The sequence below is a fragment of the Callorhinchus milii genome, unplaced genomic scaffold, assembly GCF_018977255.1.
Source record: "Callorhinchus milii isolate IMCB2004 unplaced genomic scaffold, IMCB_Cmil_1.0 Scaffold1, whole genome shotgun sequence".
Lineage (NCBI taxonomy): Eukaryota > Metazoa > Chordata > Chondrichthyes > Chimaeriformes > Callorhinchidae > Callorhinchus > Callorhinchus milii.
Window position 1 is genome coordinate 56528178 of NW_024704742.1, and position 27104 is coordinate 56555281.

General features: G+C 43.0%; 1 non-coding gene across 1 annotated transcript; it reads left to right on the forward strand.

Annotated features, from left to right (window-relative positions):
- Positions 1–8317: 8317 nt before the first annotated feature.
- trnaa-ggc lies at positions 8318–8389 on the forward strand. The gene has a single exon. It is a non-coding gene; the product is annotated as a tRNA-Ala (tRNA).
- The last annotated feature ends 18715 nt before the right edge of the window (positions 8390–27104 follow it).

A 27104-nucleotide genomic window follows, 5' to 3' on the forward strand; every position in this document is an offset into this window, starting at 1 on the left:
TACTCATTTCTGACCTGTTGCAAAAAGGTTGTTTAATGAAATATAAAACATGCAGTGGGGCATAGAACCACAGTGTGTGATCTATCACTATATTGATTTGAAGCCAGAGCCAAGGAAGTGCTGATAAAATTAAGCAGTCTCTTGCACTTTAATGTTGCAATTCCAGTTATAAACCATAATACTGAACACTAACAAAATATTCCCAATAGCTGTGGTTATTTGCTATGCTTTCGGGACCGAAATGAGCTGAAAGTTAAAGATTAGTTCACATATATGTTACATTCTTTCACATATTTGCAGCTTTTTGCCCTCTAAGGTGTGAGGCACACTCAATACAAGCATTCCGAGACACTACCGTGCTATATAAAGGCGAGTGGTTATTGTTCTAATGTAGTTATGCGCTTCTAATGTCCCAGTGACATGACTGACCTCCAGTGGTGAAATAAGCTGAGTTCACAGAAACTTCTATCTCTCCCATGGTGGCAAATGCAAAGTTGGGTAACCGAAAAAATGATCAATAATTTCAGAAGAGAAATAATATTTTTTCATAAATCATGAAAGCCGCCAAACTGACAGTATGGTATGTTCATTCATCTAACTGTCAACTTTGGCTTGAAGCTCGCACAAAAGTTATTTGTCGCTGTTATAAAGATTAATTTTACTTTCCTGTATGTAGCTCTTTGGTGTTGGATCAGAGGATAATGTGGGAAATAACATGACGGAGACAGGGTTACTGTTTAATGGCACCGAATCAGAACAAACACACCATTTAAGATTGTAATAGTTTCTTTCTTTGTCCTTGCACAGTACCTATTTCTAGGTTTGAATTTCTGTTAATATTTAATTCTGCTAGTTTGCCATTCAAAAGTTATTTAAAGGGGTAATGGGATCTGGGGCAAAGTTATCAGAATGTTAGCTACTTACCCTTATCTATTATTGTGAGCTATTCACTTACCAAATATAACTATTAATATAGAACAATGCACTATACTAAAGAGCATTGTAACAGTGTCCCCCTAAATATGAGCTGTGTTATAATTACCTTTCAGGGTGCAGTGTATTTATTGAGATCCCTCGGTTGAATGTAACCTGATTCAAACAAAACCTGCAGCATATAAAAATAAGAATATATTCCAGCCAAGCGTTGATTCCTGGCAGAATTCTTTTAAATGTATTAAAATCTCTGCTTTTGGTATTCACAGATCTGCAACCTAGTTTGAAATCCTTCAGATGACCTTTGTTTCCCTTCTAAACAAGGTTTGGCAGTCACAGCTGAACCTTGCGGTGGAGAAAGGGGTACTTGGCTGGGTTAGTTTCAAAAACCACATTGGCTGACTGCAGCATTAACAGTGTCCATGGAGATGCTAGCAAACAAGGAACGAAATTACTTCCAAACTTGAAGTAATCCCAAATTTGGATTAATTTCTAAATAGCTCCAATTTGACTTAGACCAGATAATTTTAGCAGGAACAGCATCTTACGGTACCCTCCGACAGTACCTTACCTAAATGCAGCCAAAACCCTCGTGCATGCGTTTGTCACCTCCTGCTTGGATTATTTAAACGCACTCCTCACTGGTCTCCCCAGCTCCACTATTCAAAAGATCCAGCTCATTCAGAACTCTGCTGCCCACATACTAACCTGGACCAAAGTCCGTACCCACATCTCACCAGTACTGACCAGGCTCTACTGGCTCCCCATAACCGAATGGATTGACTTCAAGTTCTTCACATGTGTACAAATCCATTCACTCCCTGGCACACACCCCTACCTCTCCGAAATCCTCACTCCAAAATCCATCACCCGGCGCCTCCGCTCAACTGACACCGGCCTCCTGCTCATCCCTCACACCCTCCACCCCACCATCGGATGTAGCACTTTCAGCCTCCACGCCTGAAACTCTGAAACACTCTCCCTCGATCCCTCCGCCTTGCCCCTCTCTCCCCTTTTTCAAGTCCTGCCTGAAAACCTTCCTTTTCGACTGTGCTTACGGTCACACCACCCCCCCACCCCCCCACCCCAGCTCAGATTCAGGCTCCGCCACTGTTAAGTGCTCTGAGACGTTACCCTGCATGGAGGGCGTTATATAAGTGCAAGATGTTGCTGTTGTTGTTGTTGTATACTGTAGCATGAGATTGATTGACTGGTTCTGAATTCATGTGGTTTACCTTTGAGTAGAAGAAATACAACTTGACATAATCTACACTGACATCAGCTGGAACTTTACAGAAGGAAATGGTCTTCAAATTGCCTTGACCTCTAAATTTACTAATGATACCAAATAATAATAATAATCCTTACACTGATGTAGCATCTTATCACGTTGTTGAGACATTTCAAAGTGCTTCACAGGATTTCAGTGTGAAATGTAGTTACTGTGTATTTTGTTGGCAAATCCGACAGCCATTTTATACACAGCAATTTCCCTCAAACAGCCATGAAGTGAATGATTATCCGGGGGATTGTAGATCTCAACAATGTAAAAAACTGGCTTCTCTTTTTAAATAGTACCATAGAATCTTTAACATCCACCTGAAAGGGCAGGTGGGACATGGTTTTAAAGTCTCATCTAAAGGACAGTTCCTCAACAATGCAGCACACCCCAGCACTTCATTGGACTGGCAGCCTAGGTTAAATCAACAACAAGTTGGATTTATATAGCGCCCTCCATGCCGGACAGCGTCTCAGAGCGCTTCACAGTAACGGATCCCGGGGCCGAGCCAGGGGGAGGGGGAGGAAGGTGACCAAAGGCGCGGTCGAAAAGAAAGGACTTCAGCAGAGACCTGAAAATGGGAAGGGAGGGAGCGAGGCAAAAGGAGTGAGAAAGGCAGTTCCAGAGCCTCAGGGCATAGCGGCTGAAGGCACAGCCGCCGAGGGTGGAGCGGAGGACTCGGGGGATGAGGAGGAGGCCAGACCCGGAGGAACGAAGGCAACGGGTACTTGTTCTGAGGAGAGATGAGGTCAGAGAGGTAGGGGGTGCAGAGGGGTGCAGGGACCTGAATACAAGGGTGAGGATCTTGAAATCGATCCTCTCTGGGACAGGCAGCCAGTGCAGTCTGGCAAGGACTGGGGTGATCGGGGAACGGAGTTTCGTGCGGGTGAGAATGTGGGCTGCAGAGTTTTGAATGATTTGGATTTTATGGATGGTTGTGGATGGGAGACCAGCGAGGAGGGCATTGGAGTAGTCCAGCCAAGAGGTGACAAAGGCATGGACCAGGGTTTCAGCAGCTTTTGGGGAGAGGTATTATCAGAGACCGGTGATGCGTCGGAGGTGGTAGAAGGGACCGGATGTGGGGGAGGAAGGATATTTGGGGGTTGAACCTGACGCCAAGGTTGCATACGGGTTCGGAGAGGTTTAGGGGGAGGTCAGGTAGGTGGAGGAGGTGAGAGCCGTGAGATTTTAGACATTGACGAGAGCCAAAGAATATGGCTTCTGTCTTGTCAACGTTCAGCTGAAGGAAGTTTGCACTCATCCAGCCCCTGAGATCTGACAGGCAGGCTGACAGAACATCAGGGGTAGCAAAGAGAGGTGGAAAAATAGAGTTGGGTGTCATCTGCATACATGTGGAAATGTATTCCATGTCTGCGGATGATATCCTCAAGAGGGAGCATGTAGATCAGAAAGAGGAGGGGGCCAAGGATGGATCCTTGGGGTACCCCGCAGGTGACGGGGTGAGAGAGAGAAGAGAAGCCATCTGTGCAGATGTACCGTAGGTAGGACTCGAACCAGGCGAGTGCGGTCCCATTAAGGTGTATGACGGAGGAAAGGCGATGGAGGAGGATGACGTGATCGACTGTGTCGAATGCGGCAGAGAGGTCCAGGAGGACAAGGAGGCAGAAGGAGCCCTGGTCACAGATAGAGAGGATGTCGTTTGTGACTGTCACAATTGCAGTCTCTGTACTGTGCACAGGGCGGAACCTGGACTGGAGAGGTTCGAAGGGACTGATCCGGAGGAGAGGGATTGGTTGATGATGTCAGCCAGTAGTGGGTGGAGGAGGGGGAGCTGGGTGACCAGTAAGTTGGTGGGGAGGGTGTCGAGGCAGCAGGTGGTGGGTTTCATGGAGGTGATGTTGGGTGAGAGGGAGGAGGGAGAGATGGGAGGAAGGAATGTACAAAGGGAGCGGTCATAGGAGCAGATGATGATGAAGGTGAAGGGGACAGAGAGGGCTTGGTGGTGGGTGACAAGAGGCAGGTGGATGAGACTGCCTGGCGGATGTTAAGTATTTTAGAAGAAAAGAAGTCCATGACCTCCTCGCACTTGGCATTTGATATGAAGGTTGAGGAGGCCTGAGGGGGGGCACGGAGGAGGTAGTGGGTGGTGGAAAAAAGGATTTTTGGGTTGTGTTTAGCCTCCAAGATGATATTGGAGTAGAAGGCCATTTTTACACGAGTCAAAGAACGGCGGTAGCTGTGGAGATGCTCGAGCCACAGTTGGTGGTGAACTGTCAGGCCAGTTTTCCGCCATCTGCGCTCGAGCAGACGGGTTTGGATTTTTTGGCGGCTGAGATTGTTGTTGTACCAGGGGGATCGGGTGGGTTTGGAGATGGCCCTAGATTTCAGGGGCCTCGAGGGAGTTGAAGGTGGAGGAGAGGCGATCATGGAGCAGCTGGACGGCTGCTTCAGGATCTCCACGGGTAGAGGGCCACAGGGATAGGATATTTGATGATGAGACGGTCTTTGTGAGGGTCTCAGGGGGTAGCCTTTTCCAAGGGTGGTAGAGGATAGTTGAGGGCTTGGTGGAGGAAAGAGGGATGTGAGAGGAGAAGGAGATGAAAAAGTGGTCCGAGATGGCTTTGTCCACTATGCTGAGGTCGGAAATGTCAAGGCCATGGGTGATGACGAGGTCAAGTGCATGACCATGGTTGTGGATGGGTGTGTTTATATGGAGGGTAAGGTTTAGGGAGGAGAGGAGGGCAGTGAAATCGGCAGAAGTGGTGCAAGGGGAGTTTAGGTGGAGGTTGAAATCGCCCATTATGAGTAGGCGCTCAGAGCAGAGGGACAGGGAAGAGAGGAGGGTAGAGATGTCTGTGTGGAAGGAGGCAGAGGGCTTGGGGGGGCGGTAGACAAGGAGGATTTTCAAAGGGAGAGAGGGGTGAAAGAGGGTGGGGTGCTCGAAGGAGGGGAATCAGCCAGAGGAGTAGGGGGTGAGACCAAGGGAGGCTTTGGAAATGAGGGCCACCCTGCCGCCATGTTGGTTGGTGTAATGGGACAATGAGAGAACAGTTACTGTAAATCATGGGTTCTGTTGCAACTTTTAGGTCTCTGCATATTCCTAAATCAGAAACTTTTGAATCAAACCTGATTAGACTCTAAAAAAAATATTTTTTCAATAGGTTATTTGAGATCTAGGAATTCCTAAAATATCCAATAATAATTATCTAAATGTACCATAATACATGATTGATTTGTTTCCCACATTGTATTGCCAAGTATATCACCTTTGAAGCCAAGTTGACCCCAATTACTGCCCTTCCCTAAGGAAGTTGGTCACTAATTTATCATTTGACATCCAACAAACTCAGGTTTGACCCTTCACAAGGTGGACAGCCTGATTCTTGTGGTTCCTTGTTCCCTGACAAAGTACTTGATAGGGTGAATTTAGTTTCTTAGGTGATCAGGTGGGCTAGGTGGTTCAGTAACAGGTATGCTTCCCTGACAGAGAGATACATTGATATTTGATCTCTGTCTCCATCTGGTTCTCCTATTAATATTAATTTATTAAGGGGTATCTGATCCTGAATAGTGTAAGACTGAGTTGCCCTGGAACTGGAATATTATCTGTGTGAGAGAATGCTTCAAACATAATGTTCACATACACCTCACTGCTAATGTTTAAGGCTGATTGGTTACTGCTAGTAATAATAATAATCTTTGCATTTGATGTAGTGCTTTGCACATTTCTAGACCTCTCAAAGCGCTTCACAGAATAGACTGTAAAATGAATTGACTGTATATTTGTGGGCGAAATGCAGTAGCCAATTGCGCACAGCAGTGTCCCACAAACAGTCGTGATTGAAGTGACCAATTTATTATTTTTTTTCTTGAGGGATTATTATCAGGTGTGTGAAGTAAGGAAACTTGCACAAGGTTTTGACCTGCCGGAAATCAACAACAACAACAAGAACAACTTGGATTTATATAGCGCCCTCCACGCCGGACGGCGTCTCAGAGCGCTTTACAGTAACAGATCCCGGGGCCAAGCCAAGGGGAGGGGGAGGAATGTGACCACAGGCGCGGTCGAAGAGAAAGGTCTTCAGCAGAGACCTGAAAATGGTAAGGGAGGGAGCGAGGCAAAAGGAGTGAGAAAGGCAGTTCCAGAGCCTCAGGGCATAGTGGCTGAAGGCACAGCCGCCAAGGTGGAGCGGAGGACTCGGGGGATGAGGAGGAGGCCAGACCCGGAGGAACGAAGGCAACGGGTACTTGTTCTGAGGAGAGATGAGGTCAGAGAGGTAGGGGGGTGCAGAGGAGTGCCGGGACTTGAATACCAGGGTGAGGATCTTGAAATCGATCCTCTCTGGGACAGGCAGCCAGTGAAGTCTGGCAAGGACTGGGGTAATCGGGGAGCAGAGTTTTGTGTGGGTGAGAATGCGGGTGGCAGAGTTTTGAATGAATTGGATTTTATGGATGCTAGTGGATGGAAGACTGGCGAGGAGGGCTTTGGAGTAGTCCAGCCGAGAGGTGACAAAGGCATGGACCAGGGTTTCAGCAGCTTTTGGGGAGAGGTATTGGCAGAGACGGGCAATGCGTCGGAAGTGGAAGAAAGCAGTGCTGGTGAGGGACCGGATGTGGGGGAGAAAGGATAATTGGGGGTCGAACATGAACCTCTCACTTGTGAGACCAGTGCTCTAACCACTGAGCTGCAGGACTCCACAAGTGTAAAGTGGAAAGAATCTAATCAGGTGGTGTGGAGAGGAGAGTGTGTCCATTTGTCAATGAATGCTGTGGAGGGATTCTGTCCTTTATCCTGGTTTTCTTGGCTTAGTTGGGGATGGAGGTTCAGTTTTGAGGCTTTGTTATCAGATCTTCAGGTTCAGAATAGCCAAAATGCAGGTGTTCCAAAGTCAAAGTACTAAGTGTGCATTGATCTCCCATCATTTGTATGATACCACATCTAACATGGATTTATGAAGGATTTGGAAGCAGGAAGAGCTTGTGAAATTCTAGGTTTATACATGGAGGCAATGGAGGTAAAAACAAGGAGGCAATTTGAATTTTTACCAGGCATTGGTTATGCTGCAGTAGGATCACTGTGTCCAGTTTTCAACACAGAAAGTGTAGAAAGGAAGATACAATGGAAATTCGTTCAAATTGCATTAGGTATTAGAGACTTTAGTTATGTGGAGACCACTTGAAAAGGCTGGAACCATTTTCACCGAACAAAGATAAATGAAATCTGAGAAAGAAACAAACTGCTTTTGCATAATGCCTTATGCTGTTGAAATGTCTCAAGATCTTTACAATACAAACTACCAATTGTTAATGACTAATTCTGATCGGAAGACAAACATGGCAGCCGTTTGGACACATTTTATTGCAATATTAGTCATATCAGGCCAATGAAATGTTTCAGTATAAGAGATGGATTGCAGTAGAGATTAAACTCTAATCTATGAAATGTTGATTCTTTCAAACACAGATTAGATAGTTTTCCCTTTAGGAAATAACATTATGGGATATAGTACATAGGTAGTTTGGGACATATGTGCATGCAACCGCCAGAAAGGTGGAAGGCGAACTAGATGGACTTAGGTCTTTTTTCGTCTAGCATTTATTATGTTCTTACGAAAACTGAGAATCTTCTTTCACTGTTTTCTGCTGCAACACAAAGGTACTAATTTGACTAACTTCATTAAACAGAGCTAACAATGTATCTCCATCAAGCTGACATAACATGATTCAGGTCATTAAATAACAGTTAGCTGGATACAAGGAATAATGTGTTCCGGCTCTCTGATTTAACATGAGCCAGGCAAATAAACAGCACTTTCACATTTTCTGAGAAACCAAGGTTTGTTTATTTAGCTTGTTTGCATTGATTAAAACGATAATGTACAGGGAAAACTTTGGGGGAGGTGGGACGTGTGGTCTAAATTGCAGAAGGATTGGAGAGTTGCAAATTATTCTGTTGTTTTATATACAGTAACACCTGATAACTTGTCACTCCAAGGGCAAAGTGCTCAACGACTAGTTATCCAGATTAACCACTTAGGCACTGGTCCTCGCAAGCCACAACAGGGTGCTGGTTGGGAGTTTTTGAGAAGTATTATGGGATCTTTAACATCCCCCTGTCCTGAGACTGGTGTGGGTTCTTGGCGGAGTCCTGTAGCTCAGTGGTTAGAGCAATCGCCTGGCAAGCGAGAGACCTGGGTTCAATTCACAGCAGGGCGAAACCTTGGGCAAGTTTCCTTACTCCGCACGCCCAATAATAAACCCTAAAGAAAAAAAACCCAATAATAAATTGGTCACTTCAATCCACGACTGTTTGTGGGACATTGCTGTGTGCAATTGGCTGCTGCATTTCGCCCACAAAATATACAGTCGATTCACTTTACAGTCTATTCTGTCAAGCGCTTTGAGACATCTAGAAGACGTGAAAAGCGCTATATCAAATGCAAGGATTATTATTATTATTATTATAGGTTGAGCACACATGCTCAGATGCATTGCAGAAGCTTCTGGTCTATTGGAAGGCTGTGTCACATCCTCCTGCCTTACTCTGTCACAGGAGAGGGGGAGGTGGGGCGGGAAGCCATGGCTTGACTCTCCATTAGACCGAAAGCTTCTGTGATGCATCTGAGCAAGCGCTCACACCAGCCTCAGGATAGGGCGGGAAGCCTCTGCGATGCAAGACGCCATTTTATAGGACTAGTTACCCAATTAAGTTTTATATTGTAAGTACTTGCATGCATTTCTAAAATGCGACTAGTCATATATTAAATGCAGTGATAAGTAAATCGGAGTCCATTATTAACACTTTGCATGGGAAGCAGCCAATATATTGACAACATGGCTACTTAAGTGGTCATGACTAGTTAAGCCAATGTCTTATTATTAGAAGTTTACTGTAGATAAAGGGAAAAGTAATAATAATAATCATTGCAAAACGCAAAATACTGCAGAAGCTGGAAAACAGAAACAAAAACAGAAGTCGCTGGGAACACTCAGCAGGTCAGGCAGCATCTATGGAGAAAGGAAAGTGAGTCAACGTTTCGGGTCCACGACCCTTCATCAGAACCATAATAATCTTTGCATTTGATATAGTGCTTTTCACGTCTTCTAGACACCTCAAAGCGCTTTAGAGAATATACTGTAATGTGAATTGACTGTATATTTGTGGGCAAAACCAGGCAGCCAGTTGCGCACAGCAGTGTCCCACAAACAGTTGTGGATTGAATGAACAAATTATTATTTTTTTTCTTGAGGGATTATTATCAGGAGTGTGGAGTCAGGAAATTTGCCCTGGGAATCGAACCCAGCAGGGCACAAGTGAACCTCTGTCTCTTGCTTGCAAGGCAAGTGCTCTAAATACTGAGCTACAGGAATCCATCTCAAAACGCTTCACAGGATTTACTGCTAAGTGCAATGACCGTGCACCCTGTAGTTGAACATGGTAGTTAATTTGTGCACAACAATATCCTCTAAACACCCATGAAATGAATGGCTAATTTTATCTACAGGATTGTTGGCTAGAACACCGGGAGAAACTCCTCTCTGCTTTTGAATGATACCATCTAAACAAGTAGATGACATCTTGGATCACACCTCATGTGAAAGAAGATGCCTACGAAAATGTGGCATACCCACAGCAGTGCATTCTGGACTGCAGTGAGTGTGTCAGTTGACTTACAGGTGATAGCACTACCATCTGAGCCAGGCTGACACCTTTAAGAATCAACATAAAGAAACTGATTTACTTACTAATAGAAGTAAAAAGACACAAACAAATTTACGGCTTTTTATTTATATTAGAAATGCATTTTATGCTACGTCATCCTCCATTCACCACATTTTTAATAAAATAATAATTCTTGCATTTGATATAGCACCTTTCATGTTAGGAAGGCATCTCAAAGCACTCCACAGGATTCACTATAAAGTGTAGTAATTGTATTTTGTAAGCTAATTCAGATGTAATTTGTGCACAGCAATATCCATCCAAAACTTGAAGTGAATGACCAATTTTAATAGGGAAATTGGTGACCAGGACACTGGGAGGAAACCCCTTCTGCTTTTGAGTAGTATCATGGGAACTTTAACATCCTCCTGAACTGGCAGGCATTGCCTCAATTTTAATATCTCAAACGAAGGATGTCACTTCTAGCAATCGCGTGCACCCCCAGATGTAGGGCTTGAATCAAAATCCTTCTGACTCAGAGGTGAGAGTGCTACCAACTAAGCCAGGCTGATACCTACAGTTAGCGGTTTAAGCTCTATAAGCAGTCAGTAGTTCAAACTTACCATACTATTCGGTTTTCCCAATCCTTTTGTTTCTCTGATTTGTCCTACTTGCCCTCCTCTATCCTATGAAGTGGCTTCTTGAACCCACTGGTTAAGTTCTGATGAAGGGTCACATCATTGAGAACCAGTGCTGTCACCTCAGTCAGGTGTTGAGTGACTTGCGGTGCATTTCCAGTAGTTTCTATTGCTATTTTATTTCCTCTCTGGTTCACTGAATCAATCAAGAGTCATGTATGACCGATTAACAGTCACCTCTGGTACTAAATAAATCATGTCTCAGGAATCGAGGCCAAGTGGAACCTTTCCAGAGATGTCAATAAATGGGAGCCCCCACTGCTATACTAGTGTGACTTGCCCATTTCACAAACCAGTTACAATGATGGCCTCACTGAGTCAGGCTCATACAGTAGTTAGCAACAAATTCTGCTGAATTGGAGGAACGTTGTATACTCAACCCCACAAGGAACCCAGATGAGACTTTCCAATCTCATTTAATACAGCATCCTTAGTTGCGTAGAACAATTTCAGGCAGGAGCAGACTAGACTGTCTACAGGAACAGAATCCATAGACAGGCCGGTGCAAGACAGCTCAATACTCGTGCCTCCACAAGTGGAGCAATAGAAAAACAGGTACATGACTGCTCAATACTGGTGCCTGGACTAGTATCAAAGGAAATAGACAGATGAGTAAAAAATTACACAATACTGGTGCCTCCACCAGTGACAAAGGCAATAATTTTTTTTCACAAGACTACACAATATTGGTACCTCAATTGGGGACAGAGGCAATAGATAGACAGATATAAAACAGACAGATATATATAAAAAAAACTATTATCGTCTAGGTTCATACTCAAATACAGTGCTTTGGGTGTGCTGCATCGCTATTTGTGCAACATTGCTACGAGCAACTTGGCTGCCACATATGCGTACAAATTACACAAGTCACTACACTTCACAGAATAAATCATGTGAAACTGGGGGACAATGCCACGCTGAATGTTCCAAATTGAGACCAATGCTTTAAATAAAGCAATAACTAAATGCAAAAACAAGCAGCAGTGTTTCTTCCTGAAATAGACACCACAAGTCTTTCCCTCATCCAGGTTACGTTGAGAAAAAAGAGAAGCAATTAAGAAGTCTGAGTGGCTCAAAGGTCTGTTGGGAGTCTGAGCTGAAAACACAACAAACAAGGAAGTCAACCAAAGCCTAGGATTAAAGCCGTGTGGGACCTATAGTTTCAGACATCACAATACTATTCCGTACAATGGTTTGTCCTTACCTTCTTCTCCCTTACATATTGTGTAACACTAAAGATTAAAGTACAAATAGACTGGATAGCTTACGCCTGTTTTCACTAGAGAGGAAACGTTTAAACGAAGACCTAATAGAGGTGTTCAAAATCATAAAAGGGTTCAATAAGGCTGTTCCCACTTGTTGGGTAGTCTTTGGGCAAAAGGTATAAAGTGACAAGGGAAACTAAAAGAATTTTTGTGGAACTACTTTACTCAAAGAGTGATGAGAATGTGGAATTTGCTGCCTGAAGCGATGGTTGACAACAATAACAAAATTGCCTTTATATAGATCCTTTCATGTCAGAAGGAAGTCCCAAGGCACTGGACAGTTAAAGGTTTGCACCTGATCTGGGGGTTGGAATCAAGAGGGGTGGAGAGTAGGGGGATGGGTGGTTGCCCAGTGGCACAGTCAAAGAGGAAGGTCTTGAGATGGGCTGTGGAGGAGGCAAGGAAGAGGGAGAGGTGGATGGCTTCCAGGATGGAGTTCCAGAGGGTGGAAGCAGAAAAGTCAAAGGCCCGAATGGTTGGGCGAGCAGGGCAGGGGACATGGAGAAGGTGATTGCCTGCCAAACGGAGAGAGCGACCAGGTTTATATGCTGATAATAGGTTGCAGAGGTAGGGAGGAGCACGAGTGTGGAGGGCTTTATAAGTGAGGACGAGGAATCTAAACCCGATCCTCTGAGGGATGGGGTGCCAGTGGAGCTGGGCGAGGATGAGGGTGACTGGTTTACGGAACTGGTCCAGGAGAGAAAACAAGCTGCAGAGTTCTGAATAATCTGCAACTTGTGGAGGAAAGAGTTGGAGTTCTAGGAGCTGTGGGGGAGGCAACTGGGCAGATGTTAAACAAAAACAGAAGCCACTGGGAACACTCAGCAGGTCAGGCAGCATCTATGGAGAAAGGAAAGTGAATCAACATTTTGGGTCCATGACCCTTCGTCAGAACATTCTGACGAACGATTGTGGACCCAAAACATTGACTCACTTTCCTTTCTCCAGATGCTGCCTAACCTGCTGAGTGTTCCCAATGACTTCTGTTTTTGTTTCAGATTTCCAGCATCTGCAGTATTTTGCGTTTAGACAGATGTTACTATCTTTGAGACAAAGAAGTCCAGGACCTCTTCACACTTGGCATTGGATGTAAGGATCGAGGATGCTTGAGAGAACGGGTGGACTGGGTGACGAGTGGTGAAGAAAAGTACTTTGGGTTATTTTTGGCCTCTAGAATAGCCTAGGAATAGCAGGGAAGCCAATTGTTAGATTTTACTATCACAGTGTAATAATGAACAACATATCTTAAGATAAATAGTTAAAGGTCAGATTCCTTCTCGTCTTACATGGCTGTGCCATTGTACAACAACTGTTTGATAGTCACAAACAACCTGGCAAGACTCCACTTTATCAAAAAAACACTAAAATAAAGTTTAATCAGTTATATATGCTGCTAGCAAAATCAACGTAACTTTTGTTTGTTTGAGATTATTAATAATGTTTATTAAATTGTATAAAATAATTTAAAGTTTCATACTTCATTAACTTTAAATCTCATAATCTTCTCCAATTATGCACATTTGAATTTAAACATAAAAGTTAATTTAATTCTATTTTAATCAATTTTTATATTAGTGAATCAAGTGAGAGTGAATCATTTACTGTGGTATGAGCTGAAATTATGCCATTAGTGAGATAAAAATTTAATTGAATCACAGATCCAATACCATGGACCCCGGAACAAACAAAAATCTAGTTCACATTCATTAACTCAATGCTAAACAGATACCAAGTGAATTCTTTGCAGTGAAATTTCAGGTGTTAGAAAAACATCCAGCAGAACCTAAGATTAATTGCTGGTCAATTGTCCAATTGAAGTACTGTACAAATAAGAAGGAGTCAAACAAATTGATATTTTCACTTCACTTTCACCACCATGGTGTGGTTCAAAAGGCATTGAGAGCCCAAATATACCTCACTCACATTGCTCTCCCTCAAGGTTTAAATTCCAGTCATCATTCCCTACAACATTTTTGGTAATGTTGATTGCTAATAGGAGTTATAATCATACATTGGACAAAAATACCATAGGTAATACTGAAACGGAATTTCAGCCCGAAATTCATCCTTTATCATCGACCAATTTTAAATTGTGCAATTTTTACCAGTTTAGTGCTGAATATTTTGCACAAGTAGCTTGCGATATTTGCTTCAATACTTCACACATCTAAATCCTCCTGACATAAAAAGTAGTTCTAAATTGTCATGCCAATACACAATTTGGTTGATATTTCAGTGTGTGATTTCCACAAAAAGAGAAGATGTATTATTCTACAGGACAAGACTAATACCAGATCTGTTCGAAGATACCTCACTCAAACTGCTCCTCTATGCTCCTCTCCTATACCCAGGGACTACATAACATTGCTAATGTTAAATAAGATGTGTGGCGCAATTTGGGAGGACGGTAAGGAAATCTGAACAAAAGGAATCCCACTAAGCTTTACACTGAGATGAGGATAAGCAAAAAAACTTTTTCACCATTTACAAACATTTATATATTTAATTCATTGCTTCACTCTGACCTAAGTGCTCTGGGCCACTACCCTGCTTGAGGGGTGCTATATAAATGCAAGTTGTTGTTTTAATCTCTCCTAGTTATGCACTTGAAGTGGCTGCTAGACTTTACAATAATAATCCTTGCATTTGATATAGCCCCTTATCACGCCTTTGAGATGTCTCAAAGTGCTTCACAGAATATACTGTAAAGTGAATTGACTGTATATATTATGACAGCTTACTACCTACTAATCAGTTTGTCCTTCTCTCTTTCTCTGAGATGTACCAGGTGTGGGTCACTGAGGGTGAAACTGAAAAGTCACTTCACAATACACAGTCAATTCACTTTGCAGTATATACTGCGTGGGTTGAGTTAGAAGTTATCAGAACAAAGCTACCTGCCTCCTCCTCTCAATGGCCTGTACTCTAGTGCTTTCTTGTACTGATTATATTATTTCTATAGGGTTTTATTTTACAGTTTAGTTACTGAAAGACTCTGAGCTTTACGAATCAACGGCACTCTTAAAAATTTGGATATCAACCTTAAGTCCTGAGCTCTGCAGTTTGGTCTGAAATGCAAACATTTTAAATGCCATGACTGACGTATTGCATTGTTAAACACAGCCACCATAAATAGCAGCATTGATTTCAAAGGCTATGACTCACAGGATAAAATTGGTCTCCCAGTTACCGGTTGTGTATCCTCTGTCCCTACCAGCTGATGAATATTTACAAATAAACTGAGGTGCCCTTTCTCTTTTGCAATCACTGAGAGTGTCGTATTTAATTTTATGTCTGGCTGACTCTCATCACAAACAAATTAAACATGTTAACAGTGCAGGCTAGGGAGAAACAATAAGATCGAAACGGTGAATAGAATGAAAAGAAAATGCAAATATTAAAGCCAAAGAGAAGGAATCAGATCCTGGAGATAGGTATTGAAAACCTACACCTTGCTGTTCTTGCATTAACATATTTTTTAATTAGTTACTTGAACTATGGCCTTAACTTGGAGTGAAACAATTAAATATTGAAAACTTTAGTCTTAATTCCGAGCTCAAGTTTTAGCGTCTTTGAATAGCAGGGTATTATATATTTCATTTCAGAGGAGGAATTTTATTACTGCAGGAAGACTGGCATGGGTTACCTTTATAATTAATATCTCTCTAAAAAATGGCTGACCTTTCTGCTTGTTCAGGACTAAACACAATTTATTGGTGAAGCAGTTTGCCCATTGCATTACTTTCCCTGAATTATACTGTATTATATAACCTTTTTCTAAAAATATCAGTACATTAGAGACTATAAACCGAAGATTTCTGCTGCTTTCCAATCTTAGGAAGTTTAACAAGCTGAATGAATTTTGTATCTTATAAGCGATTATATATAAATAGGACAACCAATTGTTAAGAATCTCATTAGAATACAGATCCTGTACTTTTTGTGTCAGTCTGGCGCACTCGCGCTTCTGAGTCAGAAGGTTCTGGATTCAAGCCCCATGTTCGAACTTGGAACCACATAGTCTAAGTTGACACGCCAATGCAGTGCTGGGGGGTGTTGCATTGTTGGAGATGCCACCCATCTGATGAGACATCAAACTGAGGTCCCGTCTGCCTGTTCAGGTGGACATCAAAGATCCTATGGCACTATTTGAAAAGAGAAGGTAGTTTCTCTCAGTGTCATAGCTATCAAATCCCCCAAATAAAAATTGTTCGTTCACTCCATGGCTTTTTGTGGAAACTTGCTGTGTGCAAATTGGCTGCCATGTTTGCCCATAAAAATCACAATCAATCTACTTTACCGTATATCCTGTGAAGCGCTTTGAAAAATCTGGAAGACGTGATAAGGCACTATCCTGTTGATTCGAGGTTATTGGTGATGTTCCAACTTCAGGCACTGACCAGCCAGCTACCTGCACTAAACGTTGGCCAGCTTCTGGGTCAAGTCTCCACTATTTCGCCCACAAAATATACAGTCAATTTACTTTACAGTATATACTATGAAGCCCTTTGAGACATCTCAACTACATGATAAGGCTCTATGTCAAATGCAAGAATTATTATTGTGTTATATACTGAATGTGCCACTTCATGAAGGAAGTGATGTCAGTGGCACTTCTTACACACCATGTGCATGCACACAAGATGCAGGAAATGATAATGGCGTGAAGATTTTGTAGTCAGAGATTTTCTCATGCTTCCTTTTAATGAGTCATCTGAGGTACTAGGGTCTGCTTGTGCCATTTCCCATGTAAAACCAAATGTTATTGAGCAGGTGCGGATCCAGGAGGTTGCCGAAAGAGGCCTGAGGCACACACACACACACACCCCCAAGACCAAAGTATTTATTTTAATTTTAAGCCGTTTTACTCGGGCATAAAACATTTGTGGGTTTAGGGATCTTCAATCATGTTTAAAGATCAATGGAAGTGCAGAAATTAAGTCCTAAACCTACCTTCAGCGTATCTTCAGTTATATTTCAACCACCAACTTTCTCGCTTCTGCAATGACACTGATATCCCTGAGGCCAGTATCATTACAGACAGCTGCAAATTCAAAAAATGTATATTTTTAAAATTGCCTCTCTTTTTTCATCGGTGCCTTTTTCTGACCCTGTAAGTCAGTGACAGGGACAGACAAATATTCTGATGGATACAGAGAGACACAGAGGTTTTTTGGTGGTTTATGTTTTTGAATTTCTCACTATCTGCAATAACTGTCTGTCAGTGTCAGTCATGTAATGTTTGTTTCATTTAGTGGATCACTATTTCTCCCTGAATAGTGTCTAAGTCACTGAAGTCACAACTACTTTATTATCTGAATCGTGTCTAAGACAAGCAAGAACCTGACCTATGTGGGACACTGAGTCAGACAGCAGTAAACCCTGCATCAAAAAGTTCAGAGTCCTTCCTATTTCAGCATTCCCAGTTTATTCTGGCAAGCTGAAATCCTCCATCATTACCCCTGTTTTTTTTCCTCACACATACCCACATTATTATTATAACTTTGAAGTGGAATGACTTTTGCTAAGTAAACACATGTGAGCAACATTGATTTTAAAAGCCTCATTGGAACATAGATTCACTTTTCACACAAGTGCCTTGTTGATCCAAGATTACAGGAGGTGTTTAATGGCAACAGTATGTTACAGACTGCAATGAAATGAAAATGTAATGAACCAATTCATCTTTTGATCAGCTGAATTTAGTTGAGGGAGTAAAGGACAAATGAAGAGGTATGATTATTAGCAAGGACATTGAGAGACCATTCTGCAGACATGGGATCAACTTCCACTTGTATGCAGATGACATCCAACTCTACCTCTCTGCCTCCACACTTGACTCCAGGACCACTGTTGTCCTGACAGAATGTCTGTCAGACATCAAGTCCTGGATGAGAGCTAACCTTCTACAGTTGAATGTCAGCAAGATCGAGGCTCTCCTGATTGGCTCCTATCAGCGCCTCTACCTCAGGCCCTGACAGCATCACCATCCATGGTTGCACACTCCACCTCACTGAGCCAGTCCAGAACCTTGGCGTTTGTTTGACCTTCAACTATCCCTTCTACCCCACATCCATGCCATGAGCCGCTCTGCCTTCCCTCACCTCCGAAACATCACCCACATCCGCCGCTGTCTCGCACCACAGGCCACTGAAACCCTCATACACACTTTCATTACATTGATGCTTGACTATGTAAACTCGTTGCTTGTCGGCCTCCCCAACGCCTCCCTCCGTAGGCTTCAGATCATCTAGAACTCTGAAGCCCGTGTCCTCTCCCGCACCAGGCTCCGCGACCCTATCACCCCCATCCTCGCCCGACTCCACTGGCTTCCCATCACACAGTTCAAGATCCTGGTCGTCATCTTCAAAGCCCTCCATGGTCTTGCTCCCTCCCACCTCTACTATCCTGCCTGCTCTCTCTGCTCAGTAGGCTCCAGCCTGCTTAACGTCCTTGTGGGTTTATGTTACCTTCAGAGATGTTAGATTAGTAATTGCCAAAGAGAAAGCTATGTTTGTTGGCTGTAAAAATCTAATTGAATACCACATTAAAATTTCTCACATTTTATTAAATGATATTTTTATTATTTTCAATGCTCTGTATACTTCCTTTAAGAACTACAGAAAATAGGCTTTAAAGTTAGACCAAATTCAATAATGTACCATATGCACCAACACTGAAATGTTATATTAATAGATGAATTTCTACCCAAGGATAGACATGTCTAAAAGATATGTGTCTAAAATTACTTTAAATTCAATTAAAGGCAAACACATGGGGTCTTTGAAGAGAAGATGCAACCACTTCAAAGTGTTTGAAGATGCAGCCTGCCTGCGTTGGTTCAGAGAAAGGTAATACTGTTCACTTAACAAATGCTGTAGATGTGGCTATTCTGCAGGTTGACAAAATTTTCAAGATTTAAACAGTATCTTTCTATAAGTAGCTTTAGCAATATTGTAATCCGGGCAATTATCCTTTACTACATCTGAAAGCGAAGAAAAACAACAGCAGGAAAAATGTCAAATTTTTATTTGTGGACATGCTGATTTATTTGGAATACATGAGTGCCAAGCCTTCAGCCAACATCCCCCCATTCTCTAGAACTCGCTCCCAAAGATCCCATCTTGCCTTGCTATATCTCTTTCTCTCTCTGCCTTGAAAAGGCTCCTAAAAACATAATCTTTGACCCATAGACAACACATCTTTCAATTCTCACCCCTTTACAATTGCTTGGAGATGTTCTGTTATGTGAAAGTTAATAATAAATACATCCTTGCATTTGATCTGGCATCTTTCACGTCAGAAAGACATCACAAAGCGTTTCTCAGAATTTACAGTTAAGTGTAGTGACCGTGTATTTTGTAGGCAAATATGGTAAATTTTGCCCACAGAAATGTCCCACAAACAGCCACTATGTGAATGGCCAATTTTATCTGGGAAATTGTCAGCCAGGACACTGAGAAAAACTCCCTTTATGTTTCCAATAGCCGGAGAATCCTTAGATGGTCTCCGCGTTTCTCTAGTGCTAGTCCTGAGAGACAAAAACAATATTGTTTTTCAACTGTAAGATGCGTTTTTTGAAGAATTTGAAAGAAAGAAATTAAATGAGCACAAACGGAGGAAGAACAAGATGGTACAAGAGCAGAGAATTGCTATTCAGGCTGATGGCTTCATTAGAGAAGCAATCACTTACACAAAAACATGCATTATGAGTCGAATAGTTCCCTGCTATGCAGTAGATTTTGAGTTCTATGGTTTCTATATTTGGATTTTCTGTACAATTGCTCCCAGGCTGTAACTGTGAAGAATAGTGGAGTTGACCCAGATATCACAGTGCTACAATCTGGTGGTATTTGCATCATTAATTTCTTTTTTCCACTGTAAACTATTTAACATCTTATCATTGTCACACGTAACCTAAAAAGGGGTTCGGTGCAAGGGAACTGGTGCCCATCTCCCACTCACCAAGTACAACAACAACAACAACCTGGATTTATAAGCGCCCTCCACGCCAGACACCATCTCAGAACACTTCACAGTAGCGGATCCCAGGGCCGAGCCAGGGAGAGGGGGAGGAAGGTGACGAAAGGCACGGTCGAAAAGAAAGGTCTTCAGCAGAGACCTGAAAATGGGAAGGGAGGGAGCGAGGCGAAGGGAATGAGAAAGGCAGTTCCAGAGCCTCAGGGCATAGTGGTTGAAGGCACGGCCGCCGAGGGTGGAGCGGAGGACTCGGGGGATGAGGAGGAGGCCAAACCCGGAGGAACGAAGGCAACTGGTACTTGTTTTGAGGAGAGATGAGGTCAGAGAGGTAGGGGGTGCCCAGGAGTGCAGGGACCTGAATACAAGGGTGAGGATCTTGAAATCGATCCTCTCTGGGACAGGCAGCCAGTGCAGTCTGGCAAGGACTGGGGTGATCGGGGAGCGGAGTTTCGTGCAGGTGAGAATGTGGGCTGCAGAGTTTTGAATGATTTGGATTTTATGGATGGTTGTGGATGGGAGACCAGTGAGGAGGGCATTGGAGTAGTCCAGCCGAGAGGTGACAAAGGCATGGACCAGGGTTCCAGCAGCTTTTGGGGAGAGATATTGTCAGAGACGGGCGATGCGTCGGAGGTGGTAGAAGGCGGTGCTGGTGAGGGACCGGATGTGGGGGAGGAAGGATAATTGGGGTTCGAACCTGACGCCAAGGTTGCATACGGGTTCGGAGAGTTTTAGGAGGAGGTCGGGTAGGTGGAGGAGGTGAGAGCCGTGAGATTTTAGACGTTGACGAGAGCCAAAGAGTATGGCTTCCGTCTTGTCAACGTTCAGCTGAAGGAGGTTTGCGCTCATCCAGCCCCTGAGATCTGACCGGCAGGTTGACAGAACATCAGGGGACTGGGGGGTCGCAAAGAGAGGTGGAAAAATAGAGTTGGGTGTCATCTGCATACTCCATGTCTGCGGATGACATCCCCAAGAGGGAGCATGTAGATCAGAAACAGGAGGGGGCCAAGGATGGATCCTTGGGGTACCCCGCAGGTGACGGGGTGAGAGCGAGAGGAGAAGCCATTTGTGCAGATGTACTGTTGGCGGTTTGTGAGGTAGGACTTGAACCAGGCGAGTGTGGTCCCACTGAGGTGGATGATGGAGGAAAGGCGGTGGAGGAGGATGGCGTGATCGACTGTGTCGAATTCGGCAGAGAGGTCAAGGAGGACAAGGAGGCAGAGGGAGCCCTGGTCACAGATAGAGAGGATATCGTTTGTGACTTTCACAAGTGCAGTCTCTGTACTGTGGGCAGAGCGGAAACTGGACTGGAGGGGTTCGAAGAGGGAGTGGGAGGAGAGTTGTGCGCTGAGTTGGTTGGCAACGACCTGAAAATAGGAAGAGAAGGGGTGAGGCGAAGGGAGTGAGGAAGGCAGTTCCAGAGCCTCGGGGCATAGTGGCTGAAGGCACGGAGGGTGGAGCGGGGGACTCGGGGGACAAGGAGGAGGCCAGACCCGGAGGAAGTAATAATGATCTTGCATTGTTTTGCATAATAAGTATAAGAAGAACTTGCTTTACTGAAAGGGTATCATAGCTGAGCTAAAGTAATACAGGAGCAACTTCTCAAGACATTTACAGTCATGGCTCAAGTTCGCCTAAAAATACACAGTCATTCCACTTCACAATAGATCCTGTGAAGCGCTTTGAGATGTCTTTGCAACATGAAGAGTGCTGTAATAAATGCCAGGATTATTATAATTAATTTGATGATGCACTATTCTCCAGTATTTATTAGAAATCCCGCCTATTTGAATGAAACATTTAATGTTGTATTATAAACCGGTGAAGTGTGAAGGAGCCCTTAAATATTTTAATATTTTGTATTTCAAAATACACAGTCAATCCTCTCGTCAATATATCCTGCGAAGCGCTTTGAGATGTCTCAACGACACCATAAGGCACTATATCAAATGCAACAATGAACATTATTATTACGTGGGAATAAGAGTATTTCAATGAGATTTTCTTTCTAAGGAGGGTTTCTTGAGCCAATTATCCAAGTGGATCCTTTTTTTTAAAAAAAAACTTTTTTGTGGGAAAAGGGAAGCATTTTAAAACGCATCTGACAAAAATGTATTTCCTCCAAAACCCCTCAACCCCCCACCCCCCACCCACCCCCCACCCACACCCCAAAAAAAAAACCAGAGCACTCAAAACTGCTTACTTTTCGCAGATGCTTTTCACCGAATCGGTATCTGTCAACCACTCCTCGCCGATGTCGGGCAAAGTGAACCCATGTTGCTTGTGAGCCAGACTCCACGTCCCGCTGTCTGTCACATAGCCCGAAGGTCTGGCTGAGCTGGACATCGGGCAGCCGCTGGGTGCAGCAGGTCTCACTGCACCGAGGCTGGACAGGCTGCAGCTGGGAGCTGGTCGCACTGTGATCTGCTGGGCAGTGCCAATGCTGGGTCCAGCTGACTTGGTACCACTGGCAGAAGCCAGGGGAGAGGCACTGGCTTTGACAGCTGCAGGGCTGCCTGGCACAGAGGCAGCGGCAGCAGCAGCAGCAGCAGCAGCAGTAGGCAGTGCAGACGCTCTCCCTGAGACATGGGTCAGCGAGGAAGTGAGAGGCAGCGTCTTGGACGAAGGTGTGGAGAGCAGCGCAGCTCCACAGGGCACAGCTGACTGGCCGCTGTTTGAGGAACTGGTTGGAGGGACAACAGGGGAAACAGAGGTCTTGAAAATCTTTGCAAATATGGTTCCTAAATCCAGGACTGCGAGCTTCATTTTTTTTTGTTGGGGGGGGGGGGGGTGGGGGGGGGGGGGGGTTAATAATAAAAGCAATGAAAAGAAGACAGCCTCTGTGTTGCAAGAGGCCAGGCCACAGCAGTTGCTGAATGGGGAGGTTTGGTGCCTTCTGACTTCCCCATTAGTTGCAAGAAGAAAGGAAAAATGTCCCTTTTCAGATCAGTCAGGCGGATTTTACTGAAGGCTGATTTAATGATTTAAGAAAAGCAACAAAAAAAAACACCCCACACGCAGCCCTGCAGGCTGATGCACTGTTACAAATACAGCAATGAGGAGGAAATAGCTGCATTCTTCATGCCTGCTCTGCTGGCTGGTTGTGAAGTAATAACTCTCTCTAGCAGCCAAGAACAAAAGATTGGCATCAGAGCAGTTGGCTGACTGGCATGTCTGTCAGGTGACAGTACGGGTTGCTATGCACAACAAAACCTCTTACTTCTCTGGTTGGTAAGCTTACCAGTGACTGATGGGAGGTTCTTGTCCAGGCAAGCCAGGAAACTGCAGATTTCTTGGTGCAAATACTCAAGGACTGATGTTCTGCATATACCGTAGAAGCCACTGTAAACCCCTGCGGTAAATGCCCCAATAAAAGAAGGAATATGTCAAGTATGAATCACTTGATATTCCTCTTCAGTTAGATTTAGTGGAACAAATGCACTCCCGCACCCAGGAGCTTTCACTCCCACTCCCACCAAGCTCTCTCCAGTCAATTCCCACACTTTATGCCTTCTGTACCACATACCCAAGCACTGTGAACTCAACCATTGTTTGTTTAAATACAGTCCTGTAAGCCCTGATTATTTCTACGTACAGTATAAGGAAATAACTAATGCAGCATGTCTCCAGAAAGTAAGAAATACTAACATTTATAGACCATTCAAATCTCTTATAGTTTACCAACTTGTTTCAACTCCTCAATGTATTATAGTCTCTTAATCCACAATTAAACAAGTCTTGCTACACCTAAAGGCATTCATAGAATCATTCACATGTTCTGAGACTCTACCATGAATAAACGACTTGTATGAATGGAGTCCTGGAGCTCAGTGGTTAGAGCACTCGCTTTGCAAGCGAGAGACCTGAGTTCAATTCCAGGCACAGGGCGAAACCTTGGGCAAGTTTCCTTACTCCACACGCCTAATAATAATCCCTCCAAAAAAACAAAACAATAATAAATTGGTCATTTTCAATCCATGACTGTTTGTGGGACACTGCTGTGCGCAATTGGCTGCCGCGTTCGCCCACAAATATACAGTCAATTAACTTTACAGTATATTCTGTGAAGCGCTTTGGGACGTTCTCCCGACGTGAAAAGCGCTATATCAAATGCAAGGATTATTATTATTAAATGTAGGTTGTTGTTGATTCAGCATTAATGGCCATTTGCTCCTGAAACCAGGGCTGTTATGAAGTCCTCTATTCGCTTGTTTGATCTCAATTTCCTCTTTCCCCATACCATTTTCTATTGCTCTTTTTTCAAATGTTTATACAATTTCCTTTTGAATTATTATTTATTATAGTAATATTTTAATCTTAAACTGCAATGTCCATGTTTATTTGTTTTCAGATGCTTCCCACCACATCCAGCTTTATTGATGCCTCCCTGATTTAGATGATCCAGGACACATGCAGGTTGTGACCTATTTTTGTGGATTTTGCTGCAGACTCTTTCTCTCTTCTCCAAATCTCCTTGCTACAGATTCTCCCTCCCTGCACAGAATATTCTTTTCTCTCCCTCTTCCATCAATAGAAGATGCAATTGGCTCTACAGGTAGGACTCCACACCACTTTCACAAGGATCACAGAACACAGTTCTCAGCAAGGTCTTGATTTCAATTGATCTTTGACAAGTTGATCATGTTTTGGGTTTTAATTACAGTCTAACCTTTTTTCAGCAACCACTAAGGGGACATACATAATAATAATAATCCTTGCATTTGATATAACACCTTATCACTTCTTCAGGATTTCTCAAAGCGCTTCACAGAATATACTGTAAAGTTAATTGACTGTATATTTTGTGGGCGAATCACAGCAGCCAATTGTGCACAGCAGTGTCCCACAAACAGTCATGGATTGATTGACCAAATTATTTTTATTATTTTTTTCGGAGGAATGGAGCTCAGCCTTATGCTCATTGGAGTGTCAGCTGGAATGGTGAGCAAAAGATCCAATGAGTTTCCTGGGTGATCTTCAGCTGAGGTGCCAGTTATAAAAGGTTGCTCATCTTTCAGGGATTTAGTTTCAGACAGGGAGATTGTCACCTGTGAAGAAAGGAAGCACTGAAAGATGAGAAGGATGAATAGCAATAGGAATAATTTGCTTCTCTTAATTATGGAGTCCTCATTTAACAGCTCAGTTGTAAATGAATTTGCCTATTTTTAAATACACTCCCTAGAGTGGTACACTGGTATATATGTACCAGTTTGACTAATATTTTTAAATGCTAATTCACATTTTACATCTGGCACAGTACAAAGGCTTGAAAGTTTTTTTTTATATACATAATTAAGACAATTGAACTGTGTGTCACTGGGCTATGGAAGGGAAAAGCACCCACTGGTTTCTACTATTGGTACTGAACTGTCAGCCCAAATCAGTTGGAAGCTCTCTTGCCACTGAGTTAGAAGACTATGGATTCAACCCCCAGATTGGGCCTTTGGACTCATATAGTCTAGTCTATAATGATAGCAAAAAAACATCAAGAACAATTTGTATTTCACAAAGTGTAGGATGTGATAAAGAAAAAATGCTGCTTGGCAGTCAATATAGTAATGTAATAACAAAACATTTAAAATTGGCTATTTCTGTCTTTGCCTTGGAACTTTCCTTTGGAACAGCATGCCATTATACAATATTAAGGTGGATGGACAACAACAACAAAATACATTTGTATAGCACCTTTCACATCAGGAGTATGTCCCAAGGACATATATCACAGACCCTATCAGAAAGACGTGGAAAGTTAACTCAGTCATTAATCCAGAGGTCCAATGTGGCTATTCTGTAAGGTGGATAACAAAATCATCAGTGGACCAGCAGAAATTCCAAATTGTTCAGTTTACACCTCAATGAACCATCAAACAAACATGGCTACAAGACGGCCTGCCCAGTTTGTATTTGCTCTGCAAACACAAGTCATCTGAAACAGATTTATACTGTATATTTGGATTGCTATAGCATCTGAGAGAAGAAATTAAAACCATGGCCAAAACTGTTATCACAAAAAACATGGGTGTTATTGCAACAATTATATGTCCACAGTGTTCACAGCATTTCAACTAAATTAACATTAAAACACAATTTATATTATGCTTCAGATATAATCTGATAGCAACAAAAAGCCACTCCTTTGTCCGAAGCTTTTTTTTATATATGCATGTAGTGGCTTGTTGAATCAATCATTGCGTTGCAGATTGATCACACGGCTTGACAGTTACAACAGGTTTAACAGCAAGACTTACACTTGGAATCTGTAGAATCATGCTGTAAATATGCCGAGTCTTTGTTTCATAGAATTGCAATATGTAATTTAAGCGATATTCATTTCCAATATTTACTCAAGCAAGGTTCATGAAGAGTGTCATTGTTCCGAAAGGTTTCCGCAATTGATTACATTTGGGGTGGGTTTCAGAGTCAGGACCTTGCATATTATACACTTATTTGATTTGATCAGTAATAAATAGGCAGCAAAAGTAATGCACCACAGCAAACATTTGTTGAGAAATCTCCTCTATTACAGAAATACAGATCACATTAATCTGCTGATTAGCCTGGATTTCAGTTCTACTGAACAAAAAAAATCCAAGTGAAGTTGCGATATTGCTCACGCGCCATACAATATTGCAGCCTGGAGATGGAAGTCAAATGTGAGACATGACTGTCTTCTTGGTATGGCAATTGAGAAGCTTATCAGGGGTGGAGGGGGTGTGGAGGGTAAGAGTCCAACTCCAGCACACCCTGCCACCTGTCAACATTAAATATTAAAAGGTTCCAAAATTCAATATGTGTTGTAAAGGTCTGACTTGCCCTACATTCAAGGTAGAGCTTCACTACTGAGATAATATATCAATGTCAACTGGATACTCTTAAGCATGGTGATGGGTTTGCGCATGTGTTAGACACCAGGCTGACAAAAAAACAGATGAATAAGAAATAAATAGAGCGCTATAAGAATAAATTTTTTATTGTATTATAAATAAATAGTCTTGTCAGTGTTGCCCTAACAGGAGTCATTAACACAAATGACCAGCTACAAACAGAGAATCCTATCAGGAACTCCACTGTCAGAAACCCTGGTTGCAGATGTAAATTGAAAAGTTCCCTATGGTTTCTGACAAAACTCATTTGCAACTCAGTCTATAATAATGACTTCTGTTACAGATTGTTGCAAATTCGACTACATTGTCAGGCAATAGTCTAGTCAATTTGGAAGCAGCTCTCGTCTCTGAATGAGAACATTGTGGACTAAAGCTTCACTTCGAGACTTTGAATTGAAAGGATAGGTTGATGGTTCAATAAAGAGTGTGGCATTGTCGGGG